Source organism: Candoia aspera, chromosome 2 (genome assembly GCF_035149785.1).
Source record: "Candoia aspera isolate rCanAsp1 chromosome 2, rCanAsp1.hap2, whole genome shotgun sequence".
NCBI lineage: Eukaryota > Metazoa > Chordata > Lepidosauria > Squamata > Boidae > Candoia > Candoia aspera.
In genome coordinates, this window is record NC_086154.1 from 158563999 (window position 1) to 158575291 (window position 11293).

Here is an 11293-nt window from a genome sequence, read left to right on the forward strand (position 1 = left end):
CCAAACAGAAAGGCTGTCCAATTTAGAGAAGGTTCCCTGAATTAAGGTAAAGGTTTCCCTTGACGTAAAGTCCAGTCGAATCCGACTCTAGGGGGCGGTGCTCATCTCCGTTTCTAAGCCTTGGAGCCGGCGTTGTCATAGACACTTCCGGGTCATGTGGCCAGCATGACGACTCGGAACGCCGTTACCTTCCCGCCGAAGCGGTACCTATTGATCTACTCACATTTGCATGTTTTCGAACTGCTAGGTGAGCAGGAGCTGGGACGAGCAACGGGAGCTCACCCCGCCGTGCGGTTTCGAACCGCTGACCTTCCGATCGACAGCTCAGCGGTTTAACCCGCAGCGCCACCGCGTCCCTGAATTAGCCACTCACAAATTCTATTTGATCACTTATGATGGTATGGAAACTTTCCAGTGGCAGCTGTCGTCACTCCTTTTACCATACAACATTAATTCCCAGACTACAGAAAATAAAGTGAAGCTTTGATCAGTGTGGAACTTTTATTAATGGAGGTAGGGGAGGAGAGTTCCTTCCTTCTTTTCTTTTTGCTCATTTGTTTGCTTGCTTGGTAACTTTTTGGTCCCTTGGGTTTTTTTCCTTTAGTTTTTTTTCCTTTTTATTTTAGTTAGTTCAGTTTAGCTTTTCCTTTCCTTTTTTTTTAAAATACAGTTTATTGTTATACAATAGTTTAGGTTTTTACTTGTGTATCATTTATTACATAATATATATATATATATACATTACTGGTACATTATTATGAATTTTTTTCAGGAAATGTAATGCTTTTAAACCTCAGTAAAAACTTATATTAATTAACATAATCAAAAAGATGAAAATGGTTAGGGAAAATCTGCTAATGTCAGTTTGCCTATTTATGTGGAAACTGTACATCTATGTGACCTGTCACAGCTTGTCATTATCTATCATATACAGTAGATAACATGATAGGACATTTTTAGGTTTTCATAGAGTCTATGAAGAAAAGAGATTAAACTCTGAATCATGCTTTGCTTAAGAACCTTTGTCCTGAAGGACACCATTACTGAGCTGGCATACTACTATTGTGTCACACTATAAAGCTGGCAAAGGTATGTAGTTCTTGGCCAAACAGGCAAAGCAACAGTGCTAGACTTTTTTCCTCCTGATGTATTTTTTTCATTCACAGTCCACTAGAGAATATCGATATATTTGTACTTTTGCCTACGAGTATCAACACTCTGGCTATACTAAAGTGAGAGAAAAAAAATGAAAGTCAGTACTTTATTTTCCAGTTAAACTAAGCAATCACCACACCTATGTTGTGGAGGTCTAATTAATCATTTAATATTTCTATACTTATTTCATCATCTTTGAGGCCTATATCACAGTAATAGTAAAGTCTGAGAAAGATGCTACAAAATGTACTAGCTAAATTTTTCTGCTTAATGTGGACACTAAAATATTAATAGCAGTATTCACTAGAAGACTACAGAAAGTAATACCATCTATAATATACCCATCTCAATCTGGCAAAAATAGACAAGCATCTGACAATATTTGCCTGATGACTGAAATTATGGATATAGCTGCAGGTAATCTAGTGTCAGATGTTCTGATTTCATTAGATGCTGAAAAGACCTTTAGGCCTAGATTGAATTTATGAAATATGTTTTAAAAAAATAGGGATTTCCATTATCTTTGGTTCAATAGATTACATTTTTTTATTGTATTATTAGCTACCCTATAGCTAGAGTTATCACCAGTGCATGTCTCTGAACCCTTTAAATTACATTGTGGCATTCAGCAAGGATGTCCCTTGTCTCCTTTAATTTTCAGTTTGATACTTGAACCATTGGCTTCTTCTATTACACAGTCTCAAGATATTAAAGGTTGGTGGCATTTGATACTGAATATAAATTCTTTTTATATGCTCATGTTGTTATGCCTATGCTGGATAATGAAATGTCATTATCAAAGCTTGTTGAGCAATATGGTTTACATTCTGGACACACTATCATTGGAATAGGTTGAACTTGTTGCCTACTACTGTATATCTATAGTATATCTATAGATATATTTATATCTGTTGTAGGAGATTAGGAATTACCATTTACACAGATTCTAGAACATCACATCTCTCCCAAAGTTTATCATAGTTTTGTTGAATTAAATATGCAATTCGAATGGTTATAACTCAATGGTCAAAATTCCGATTAAGATTTTGGGCTAAGAAATTGACATTATGGTATTGCTCAAATCTGAAAATATTGGGGAAATTTCTTTCTTTTTCTTTCTTTCTTTCTTTCTTTCTTTCTTTCTTTCTTTATGTCATTGAATTGTGCCATACACTCCAGGAGACTGAACTGGGCTAAGAAAGGGATTAATACTTTAAATCTGTTGGTTTATAATGATTGTTTTAATGATTTTGAGACATCGTCTTTTGAGTTTTGACTTTGCCTTCAATATATGCTTGGCAGTATATACAAGAGAAACATATACTTACAAAACAGCATGGCTTGGATACTTTATCAGCCTCTGAGATACCTGTAATTCTTTAAGCTTAAGGGATGCTGTACTTGCTCAGAAACCAAAAAAAGTATTTTATAAGGCATTGAAAAGTGAAATTTGATTTATGTAAGGAAGAATATATGGAATTTGTCATTTTATGAAGAGCTTTGGCTTTATTGAGCTTGGGGTACAACAAAGAGAACTTTCTGGAAAGAAAATTGCTCTCCTGATTTAAAGAACGGATCCAGGATATGAGTTTGTTATCTATTTTTGAAGAATTTGTCTTCTAAAAATGAGAAGATGACACGTTACTTAATAACAAATTTATCATATTTGATGATAAATTCATCTACTTCTGGATTTTTTGTTGTTGTCAATTGGTTTTTTTGTTTTTGTTATGTTTAATTCATGTAACTACTAAAGCATAGTTAGGGTTTTTTAAAATTCAGTTTAGATTTTTTTTGTATTTCACTATTCTAACAAAAAATATTTAAAAGCAAGCAAATAATGAAAGGCAAAGTTAGGAGAGAGAAAGCTGATTAATTCTGCAAATGATTTTCTAGATGGCGAAAGCTTTTAAATTAGAGCAGAGCTCTTCCAATTACATGGATGCAGAGGCCTCTCCAGGTTTCACTGACAACAGGGAACAAGCATTTCAGGTCTGTGCCCAACCCAATCAGAGCAACTGGTAATAAATTTAAAAGGCAAACCATCTTCCCTGAGGCAATAGCTCAATTCCCCACTTGCATTTAGATTTCAAATAAAGGGGAAGAAAAAAGGATGGATGGAAGAAAAACAGCCAAGTAAGTTCAGGAATGGTGGAGCCTTTGACTTCCAGCAGTGGCTGCAAGAACCTCCAAAGGCAGAATCAAAAAGTAAGAGGTATCTAGTCTGGGCAGCCTTGAGCACATATGCAGAATGCTGAGTACCCTGGTGAACTCAGACCTGGGTTGCCCTAACTAGCAAGGAAGTGTGGCATTTCATCAGGACAAGAACAGCAAAATTGAAGTTTCTGGCTGGCCACAGGCTGCAAGCTGAGATACAGTCATAGCTCCAATAGTCAAGGAATTTAAGGAGGTGATAGAATCCTTTGACTACCTATTCATGCCACTCAACCCTCTTGCAGCTTTCTCCAGATATTAAAGCGAAGTTGTATGAACAGTGTATAAAAGGCAGCAGAAAAGCCATAGAATCTTTGAAGCATCTGGAAATACCATGAAGCTCTCAAATCCATCCAATCAGTTTGGCTATTTCGATTCACAAATGTGCTTCAGTGGGGTGATTTGATCAAAACTTTGCACAGCCCTGTATGATGTTTCAGCCTTGAGAAAAGAGACTGAGGGAGGATATGATAGTGTTCTCCAAGTACAGAAAAGGGTGTCACACCGAAGCTCAAGACCTGATCTTCCTCTCCTTCCAGAGTGCAGGAGATGGAATGATGGATTTAAATTACAGTAATGGATTGAAATGTTAGAAAAAACTTCCTAAGAGTAAGAGCAGGTTGACAGTGGGTCTAATTACCCAGAGTGGTGATGAGCTCCATTTAACTGGACAAGTTCAAGCAGAGATTAATTGGTCGTTTTTCTAGGATGCTGTAATTTAGATTCCTCCAATGAAGAGAGAGGATTTGATGGCTTAAATGACCTATTTCAACTCTGTATTTTTAACTTAAAAAGCATATGTGGGAGGATTGCACATTATTTCCACCACCCATCAGTATGTTTTCCACAAATACTGAATTCTAATCTGTAATTCCACCCTTATTCCCTCTGACTGCTTCTTCACTTTTGCAAGAGTAAACTGTTACACAGACTGACTACCATACCCATAAAATAGAAAAGCCAATGTAAACTTAAAACAATATGCAAAAATAGCTAAAATAAACACTTCTTTTAAAATTAAGGCCACAGCACCTGTGCCTTCAATTAACAATGAAGTCAAACTGAGGAATAATCTTCAGATGCCTGTTGAAAATTGTGCCTAATTATTTGCAATCCTGCAATTCTTGAATAGGCATGAGACGTACCTGAACACAATCTTGGCTTTCATAGTGTGGCCATGAGGACAATGGGGAGGGGGGGATGAACCAAAGGGAAAGATGATAGTCCATGTGATATAGACTTACAAACCCTTCAAAGAAACCAGCATAATAGAACATCCAAAACTTCAGAAACTAGTGTTTCAATTTCAAATTTATTTTATCCTTCTCAGTTTAAAAAAAAGGGATGAAAAAAGATAAAGCATAGTCTGATCACTGTGAATTACAGCATGGCCTGGAGGCTCTGTAATATTGCCATAATAAACCATATGACTGCATTCCTTTATGATCAGGAATTATTTACCCCAAGGTTATTTTTAAGATGGCAGAGATGAGGTAAACATGGGGAGGCTCTTTACACCAATTTAAGCATGTGGGGTCCTGATTGGGACCATTGCATAGGTGGAGGAGACTTAATCCTCCTCACCCACAACTGCTTACTTTGCAGAATTCCTCACATGGGAAATTAAATAAGAAAGACATTCAGTTGTTATTGTGGTCAGTGAAGAAATTTGGAAAGTGAAATTGAGGGGCCCAAAAAGACAAGTCCCTTGAAAACAACAGAGGCAAGATCTAACCTAGAGTTTCTTGTTTTGCAGCTATGTTTTATGACAGTATCAGCTCATATAGGTTTTTACAACTCTGCTGTCTGTCACCATTAATCAATGGACAATGTGAAAATATGTTCAGAGATGTTGCTCTGTAAGGACATAATGGATCATCATGAACAATATTACAAAAATCTACCTTCAATCACATTTGTTAAAATCTGCAAATAATGCAGTATACACTGGCTGCAGTTCTTCACGCCATGTAATAATTCTCTTGAGATCCTCTATATCACTTAAGGTGATTGTTTCTGAAGCAGAATAATTTGTGCAGCTGCCATCTATGCTAGACAAATAAAAACAATATCTTTTGTGTGATGTTTTTTCCATCTTCATGTGGGAAAACCACTGATCAGTGGAAGCTGATGCATGCTATGCAATTGTTTTAATAGAGTGCCTTTAATAATACTAAAAAAGCAATGTTTGCAGTGGTGCTTTCATGGTATGAAATCCTCTTTATTGTTCTGAGAATTATCCAACTATATTCCCATGAACCACTAATGCCTTGACTACAATATGGGGTATGTGGGTGAACATTTCATTGTTTTATCACTTAAGCACATTTCATTGCTTAAGTACATAGATTTTAAATGGCTTTAGTTTTGAATGGCTTCAAAAAACTATCCACACAATTTAAAATGGGCTAATAATCACACTGGAGAAAGCTGGAAGGGTAAGGCATCCTTCCAGCATCCCTTCCCAGAACAGAGTCCCCTGTTGGGGGAGATGGGCGGTGATATAAATTTAAATAATAAACAAACATTTTGGTAGCACCAAATCTATTCTAACATGTTTTAGAGCTGTTTCAAACTGACATGCTGCACAATGAATCACTTACAAGTACAAAGGAATCAAACTGCAGTCAGTTTCATTCTAGATGCATCTAGAAAAGATGCAAATATTGAAGAGATCTAACAGTAAGTATTGAATTAAATAAGCATTAAATACCCTATTTACTGCTGTTTTTAAGCAATTAGCAATATTTCTGTACAGATAGAATGCTCTCATATAAATGTATGATATAAAAAAGCCCATTGCCAAAATTTTGTCAGAGAGAGAGAAATCGGAGGGGCGGGGTGGTGGTGGTGGTGGTGAAGAGATCTGTCAGTAAAACCTTAAAGTTGAAACTAAAAAGCTATGTAAAAAGTGAAGTGTCAATTGAGTCAAATTGGACACCAATGATTTTGTGGACACATCCCTGTAGTTTTCTTGGCAACACTACAGAAATGGTTTCTTGCTCTTTAAAAAAAGAAAAAAACTTACTAGCTTATAACTCTGGGACTCTCTGAAGGCCCAAACCTGCTTAGCTGTCAGGATCTGCTACCTGCTAATAAGTCAAGGGCCGGACAATTTCAGTGCCTGTTTTATTCAGAGATATAAATAATGGAGTAGGCCTTTGTTTTCTTTCTCCCTAGCCAGAAGCTAGGGATGGATTAATTTGCCATCAAGATCTGTTGGAGTCCTGGCCAGGAGCAAGAGCCAAGTGCATTATAATCATTCCAGTAGGATGCAGGTTGAATCTTAATGACTGAGGCCATTTGATCAGGAGCTAAGAGCCCATTTAAAGTACAGACTGAGTCATGCTTCACTCTGGTGATATATGGACATGGAGAATAGAAATGGTTTTGGCATTGCCCTCTTCTGTGATGTTTTCAACTTCCCAGTCTAGTTCACAGCCCTGATATTTCTTTTTCCATCAAAATATTTTAAACACTGTGGCAGAAAGAGAAGTCAGTGAAAAGATAGGAAGGGGAAACTGATGAAAACAAGAGATAAGCCTTTTCCCCACCCCCCATATACTTTAGAATGTAAAGTCCTTGGGGACCATTTATTTTTGTCTCTCGAGATAATTTGTTTACTGTGTACACTGATAAAATTACATAAATGAATGATTTATGTGGAACTTGAAGGGACATTGCAGAAAAATGAATGTGTGGTGCTGGGAGTTCTTGATTTTAGCAGAAAGTAAAGCTGAGTCAACTCAAAGGGGTGTTTTGGACTTTTAAAACAATCAGATTTTGATGAACAGATCAATAAATTCCTGCTTTTCTCGCAGGAAAGCCATTGAGAAGAGCTCAAGATGAGTGGAAGTTCCTAAAAGCAATGATGCTAAATGCACAATTGCAAATAATTTCAGTGAGGAAAGGAATTAAAAACAGAAGAACCTAATATAGCCACATGAAAAGCTCAGTGAAGGTTTGAAAACTAACAAAAAAGGACATATATAGGATGTAGAAAGGCAGTCAGGGTGGGTCAGCATACAGAACACCGGATCAGCACAGGGCTACATACAGATATCCCAGAACTGTAGAGGTGCAATCTGGGAAGCTACAGCTCAGACTGCCAAGAACAGCAAAACATAAAATTATATATATTCAAAATAAAAGTAAATGGGAAGAATAAGACCACATGTAGAAGGTAACAAGGAGAAGGGAGAGCTACTCAATTTTACTTTGGTTGAAGAGCAGGACTGAAGCTTTAGACAAAAATGTTGCACTCCAATCTTTATTCTGGAGCTTGTTCAACATACTTATGATTGAAGAGTTAAAAAGAAGGTTATCATATATGTGAATAACACAAAAATGGGGGGGGGATAACAAACACCTTAGAGAACCGTATCAAGATTCAGGAGGGTCTCAGCAAGTTGGTAGAGTGGGAAGAAACCAGTAAGATGAATTTCAGCAGGGACAAATGCAAAGAAAAATTAAAGGCATGAGCAGCTCATGCAAAAAGGTTTTGCATATCTTGGTAGATCCCAAGCTGAATATGAACTAATAATGTGATATAGCTGCAGAAAAACAAATGCAGTCCTGGGCTGCATCAACACAAAAATAATTCTTTTCTACTCTTTGTTGTTAAGACCACACCACAGGTTTGGACACTGCATTTTAGGGCATTGGCAAATTGGAGCATGTGCTGAGGAGAGAATCCAAGATGATAAGGAGACTGGAAAGAAAAACCTACAAGAAATGGTTTAAAGTATCAGGTATGTTTAGCTTGGAGAAGAGAAGAGTGTGGGGAGACATGATAGCTGCCTTCAGATATTGGAAACTGTCATGTAGGCGACAGCAGAATTATTCAAACAATGGACTTAAATTGCAAGGAAATAGATCTTGATTGGAAATCAGGAAGAATTTTCTGACAGAGTTGTTCAACAATGAAACAGACTGCCTCAGGAGATGGTGGACTCTTTTTCTCTGAGGGCATTTAAACAGAGGCTGAATGGCCATCTGTTGTGGTTGTAGTAACAGTAGATTCTTCCACTGGGCTGGGGTTTGGATCACTATGTTCACTCTTACATTCTATGACGTTATAGTGGTTTTGGTCTGTCACAAAATACCCATTTACCAAAAGACAGATTGCTGAATATTTCCCAACTCCATCCTCTAAGCCTTCCAGATAGTATTTATCACCTTAACTCAGAAACAGATATTATGCTGGAGACTGGTTCTTTGCAGCCTGCTAACTTCCATTTTTTAATTAAAAGAACCTAAAGATAAAATAAGTTGGGATCTCAAGCACCCCAGCAGATTATACGCTAAGCCAAAGTAAAACATTACAGCTTAGTGCAATATCTGAATCACCCAGGCTCCTGCAATGCAGTGTGATTCCCAAATGCAGTGCATGAATCAATAACATATCCTAACTATGCAGGTTATCCACAACTTCCTATTTAGCCACTTGCTTCACCCTATCCCCATTTCTCCCTTCTTCATTTGCCTAATTACCAGCATTTTGTATTGTTCCAGGATACTCAATATTAGTGTTCCTCTTAATGGCTGCATTCAGAGGTTGACCCTACAAACTAGAAAATGGATCCTGAGTGCTCTCTAGATGGAAAAACAGACTGTAAATAGAAGACATAAGTAAAATCAGGATGGAGAGCATAAAAATTGCTAATTTTCTTATGTGACAGTTTTGTAAAATGTATTGTATTTCACCAATTCCTGCAAGTTCAAACAATATAATATATATTAAAAAGCTGTTTTAAGTAGAAAAGCAATATACAAATTTTATAAAGAAATACATAAAATAACAGAGGCACAAATTTGCTCCATTCCCAAGAAGGTACTCATGGAAATGACTGGTGCCTTACTAAGTGTGACAGGCATGTGATAATTTTGACTTCTATGAGAAGAAGAACAATGCCTTGAACTGCTGTCAACCTTGCCAATAGTCCTCCAACTGGAGTCCAGTCTGGTTCAATCCAGTTCAAGCCTGACAAATCAAGAGTATCATACTCCTGAGTCTAATGAGCCAGATCTCTGTATAAAGAGACATTTGTAATTGGTGAATTCAAATACTGACCATCTAAAGGTTCTTCTGAACCCCCATAATATTTTTTGTGCAGTACTGTAATGCATGTATATTCTTGCTCTTTTCACCATTATGTTTTTCCTTCTTTGTTTCTCATCATGATTTCATATTGCCTTGAAGCTGCCTTTAATGGAATTGGAGATTAATCTTGTTAGGTGATGTCATTAAATCCATAAAACAAGCCAGCTGAGTGTGAGAGACAAGTATAATTACAGGTGGATGGTCAATGGAATTAAAAATAATTACATTGTGTTCTCTGTGCTTCCCAAAGGTAAATTACTATTTAAAAAAACAGAAATCCTTCTTTTGAATATAATTTATATCATAGCTGATTTCTGCGTTTGTTGACCAGTTCTTCTGTGATAAAGAACATCTTCAAGAGGAGCAAAGCAACAGGGAATGCAAGTGAAATACAGTAATAACAGTCTCCAACTTTTCCTAAATGGAAATTCTAGTGTGTACACACAAACTACCAAATATTTTCATGAAATGGGTTCAAGCCTCTGTCACTCAAAGCACTGATGAAAAATAAGGTCCCTTACTTAGGCCTGACCATTCTCAGGAATCCCTGAATTCCGCCCATGATGGTTGGGACATACAGAAGTTGTAGTCCAATCATCTGGAGGGTACCAAGTTGCCTAACTGTAATGTAACCCTCATAAATGCAACCAGCAAAGAAGTATGGCCATATCTTCACAAACTGACCATGATTCGGTCCATTTATTGAACAAAAACATGTATTGTACTATACTGTTTTCATCAGAAAGTAGGCAATGCTTTAATGTAATGGCCAATCCTGCTTGAACTTTGAATGGAAATATTGAGTATCTTTTGAATTACATGGTCTCTTGCATTTACTTCCTGTTGTCTCACATCCATTCAGATGCATCATGAAGACTTTATTAATTTATTATTACATTTATAGGCTGCCCAACTCCAGTGTGACTCTGAACATTCAGACTACATACTAGAAGTGTTCAACAGGGTACGTTCTATTTATATCTTTGCAGTACTCATTTTAAATATTTTAACCCTACTGTTCTTCTGAAAAGATATTCAAAACAATTCATAAAAATAATGACAAATGATTTAAAAATATAATTTACATTTAAATCCAAGATTAAAAAATAAAGAATGTGTGTGTATATATATCTGGGGGGGGGGGTAAGAACTGCTTTTGCCTGAGCCTACCCCATGGCAATAAAGGCAGTGAAGGACTTGTAGTTTTTCACCCATATTGCATCAGCCTACTGTCCAGTGGCCTTGTTTAAGGTTACTTGGACCCTTCTTGGGAATGATGAGCAGGAACATTGCCTAGCCACCGTAATGCTTTTACACAATACTTTGCTGATGCAGTTGCTTGCAATTATGGTGTACTGTGCTACTTTACTATTGGAAACCACTGCAAGTCACATCATTCAACAGTATAGAAGCTCAACCAACCAATAAATAAATCTTGCCATCAGTGGCAGGAGAAGCAGGGAAGAGAGAAGTGGTGTAGAATTGTTATTTTGACACCAGTACTTAATCCTGGAGTGATAAAAGATTTGGGGTCAGTAACTGGCACCAAAGGAGATATTTCTCACCCCACTTCTCTTCTCCCCCTTCTTGTGAGGATAGAAGAACATTAACTGCTAAAGCAGAATGTAAGTCAAAACTGAGGTCAGTATACTTTCTGCCAGCACTTGCACTGGATGACAAAACTTAACTGCTATCATACAGCAGAGCCCCTGGTTTCATCTTCCATCTCCACCATCTTTCTCCTTATACCCTTTCTCATGTATACTTGAGAGTTGTAGATAGCCTGATGCTGCAGCAGAAAATTATAGCTGAAAGACCAAA